General features: G+C 41.6%; 1 pseudogene; it reads right to left on the reverse strand.

Annotated features, from left to right (window-relative positions):
* Nucleotides 1-649: 649 nt before the first annotated feature.
* On the reverse strand, nucleotides 650-1,585 carry LOC121475941 (annotated as a pseudogene).
* Between the last annotated feature and the right edge of the window lie 2,132 nt (nucleotides 1,586-3,717).

Raw genomic sequence — 3,717 nt, forward strand, 5'->3', positions numbered from 1 at the left:
ATGGAGTCGTCACATGCTTCAGGCTACCTGATGGGAGTGGGTCTACAGGAGAAGTACAGGGTCATGTTGAGACCTGGTTGTCTTGCCTCATTAAGCTGACATTTTTTTCCAGGCCATGTTCTCCTAGAACACTCCATGCTTGCTTAGTACAAATATTTTTAGCAGCATCTCCTATAAAGGTTTAAATAAAAAATGTTTTATTTATTAAGGCCATTTTAATGAAATCCAGTTTTCTAGAATATACCTTCTACTCAGTATATTTTCTGTGTATCCTATAACACAATGTTATAAATGCTAAAGCATTTAATCTACATGCCTTAGAAACCTTATATGCAGTTCATAAAATATATCCTGTCCTCTTTCCGATGCGTAAAATATGAACAATACTACCAACCTTTTAACATGTTAGGACATCTGTAAGAATGCAAATTGCTACTTGTATTACTGATGTCCTCATGATGTTACCTTGACAGCTCAAATATCCTTCAGTTGTTAAACAAAAAAATCAACTACCCTTAGAATTTAGAGTTGTCTATTCTTAGCATTCTATTGGAAACACAAAATGGAGAACACTGGCCTAACATCTTGGCAAGGTGCCCCCCATATTTCAATCCCTTCTCTGTGTGCTTACTTGAGAAGGAAGTAACAGTCATCTGATCTTGGTTTCTATCTTCAGGATTTGGAGAAGCCTCTCTCAGATCTGCTTGATGCAGACAGCATAGACAGTGGGATTGAGGATTGAAGGAATGAGGTGGTAGAAGCTGGCCACTAGAGTGTAGATTGGAGGAGGCACCTGGTGACCAAATTGATGAATGAGAGAAGAAACGGCAATAGGAACATAAAAGATCAGAATGGTACAGATGTGAGAACCACATGTCCCCAGGGTTTTAAGCCTGGCCTCAGGTGTGGCCAGTCCCATCACAGCCCAGAAAATCATCATATAAGAGGCAGCAATGGCTGTTGGTTCCAGGATCAGGACCAGAAAGCCAAAGCTCAGCCCATAGACATTGTTGCCCCTGCTGTCACCACAACCAAGGTGCTCACATCCATGTGCTCACAGTAGGAGTGGGAGATGACATGAGCTTTGTAAAGGGGTAGCCACAGGTGGATTATCAAAGGCAGGGGTCTGATGTAAAGTATACCCCAGAGGAGGGCAGCCACCCCCAAAAATCACACCACAGTGCTCACTCATACTGTGGTGGAACAGAGTAGGTTACAGATGGCTACACAGTGGTTAAAAGTCACAGCAAGGAAGATGCTGGACTCGCTGTGGCAAAGCAGTGGATGAGGAACATTTGAGCCAGGCAGGCATCCAGGCCAATGTTCCCAGCGCCAAACCAGAAGATTCTCAGCATTTTGGGCATAGTAGACAGAACCAGGTCAATGACAGCCAAAATACACAGGAAGAAATACATGGGCTGATGCAGGCTATGCTCCACCTTTACCACAGCCAGAATGGTGACATTCCCCACCACAGCAACCAGGTAAATGGAGCTGAGGGGGATGGAAAGCCAGATATGTAGGGACTCTAGCCAGTGAGCTGGAGGGGACTAGATATTGAATAGACATTATGAGAAGTGAGCATGATTTATAAATGAACCTCACTCGTGCCCCAAAATGCAGTAGAAACTTTTCTACAAATAAAAAATAAGAATATTTTTAAGTCCTGCAATAAAGAATAGGCTCACTGATAAGATGCTATATAAACTTTCTTAGAAGAAACTATTCTGTATGTTGGCAAATTGAACACCAATAAAAAATAAATTTATTAAAAAAGAAAAGAAACTATGGAACAAAGTCCTAGAAGCGTCATGTTATTACTTTCATGGTATTGAAAAAATTTGCCAGGCACATGCTAACTACATATTTGAATGAATGTAAGAGTATCTCTTTGTAATAGGACTCAGAGTAATGTTCTTGTGTCCATAAATGAAATGACCTGAGGCAGACTGCTACCTATTTAGTCATTTGACTCTGCCAGGTAGGCTATGTAATATCTCCCAGGATTATATTAGGAGGTCTCAAAATGAGAGCTCCTTGGAAAGAGACATGTTGATGCTGAAAGCTAGAATGATGGAGTCCTGAGACTGTCTAGGTTCTATGGTAAATCAAGATTTAAGCTAGAGGCCAGCATTTGCTAATAGATGAACTGAAACATTTAATCTGAAGGGCAAAAATCACAAAGCAGGGACATGGGCCAGTGAAGAAGAGAGACTTTGGAGAATGGAAACAAAGAGATTCCTGAATGGTGAAACCTGCTTAATGTAGATCCATTTGTGTGTCTTCTTAGATAAAAGTCCTTGCAAGGGCCTTCACCCTTGATGGAGGCTAAATAGAGGATAAGATTGCAGAAGCAACGGTTATCTCTAGGAAGGAAAACACTTTCAGCTCTGAGTGGCAAGAAGCCTAGAGGATGAGTATTTGGCTGGAGAAGAAATGTCCTATTTAGAATCTAGGCACCTGGCTTAAAAGAGATTAATATTTTGAAAAGATAGAAGCAGTTCTGGGTTGTTTTTTTTCCTTTTCCAGGATCTAAAGGAGAATACTAGGATGTGTTTCCTATCTATATTAGAGGAATTTCAAGGACATGGAAAAGCACATAAGCTTTGTTTTCTACATAATGAGCCTTGTTGGGTTGAATATAGCAGGATAGTCAGCAGTCTGGGCTTTGTGGTTTTTCAAATCTGGCTTCAGATTGTGGCTGTAGGAACTGAGGCAAATGACATTATCCTATCAATTACACGACTGCATTTGACAACAAACTTAAACAGTTGTGGCCTAAAGGAGTCATGAGTATTAAAGGGGAGTACAATGTCTGACACTTTAATACTAAGCATTCATTATCTATTTTTAATTGTTGAATAATGTTCAAAAATGCACCCAATAAAATTCAAAGAAACTTTGGGATACCTGTCTCTGTAGGAAGCCATGGTACTAGGATGACAACTATAGTAGTGACTTTATCCCACAGAATTTCTCTCCATGAGCTGGGTTTCCCTTCCATCTCAAGGTTCTCCTAGATCATTACAAATGGGAACAGAGTAGTGGCAATAGCAGTGAAAAGGGAAGGTAAGAAGGCTGAGTCAGTGGGGCCTTATCAGCCCCAGCAAGACAAAGCACACAGAAACCAGCAGCCCATGATTGAAGTGATGAAGGGAGCTCAGGTAAGGGGAACCTGTCTTTTTTCTCACCCTGTGTGCTAATCATTCTCCATTTTCCCCTCTGAAACACCATCCTAGGACCCTAGAAGCTGATGTTTATGGGATGCATCACCATGATTCCACTCTCTTGTGTTTTCTAGTTGGTCTTAGCCAATAGGAGACACTAGCGGGAGATAAAGTCAGACTAGAGATCAGGAATTTGTTCCCCAGTTCCCTTCCTACCAGACCTATAGCACAGCCACAGTGTCCTACAAAAGGACCAGCTCCTGAAGAGTGACCCCTCTTGTTTTCTGGCAATAGCATCTTCTATTTTGTGGTGAGGCCTGAGTTAGGTAATGCTCTGCAAGGTTGGTCCTGGGGCTTCATAATCCCCTTGTCACTTTCCTTAACCCTTCCCAGGCCTCTAAAGATAGTCCCTTCAATAGCCCTCTTCACCAGGCCAATGGTTTGGATGGGTCAGACCAGATCCCAATAGTATACAATCTTCACTCAGTATTGTCTTTGTAAAGCTGTCGTCTTCCTCAAAGGGGCACATAATCTTTTTTGGGTTTTTATA

Source organism: Vulpes lagopus, chromosome 15 (assembly GCF_018345385.1).
Source record: "Vulpes lagopus strain Blue_001 chromosome 15, ASM1834538v1, whole genome shotgun sequence".
Lineage (NCBI taxonomy): Eukaryota > Metazoa > Chordata > Mammalia > Carnivora > Canidae > Vulpes > Vulpes lagopus.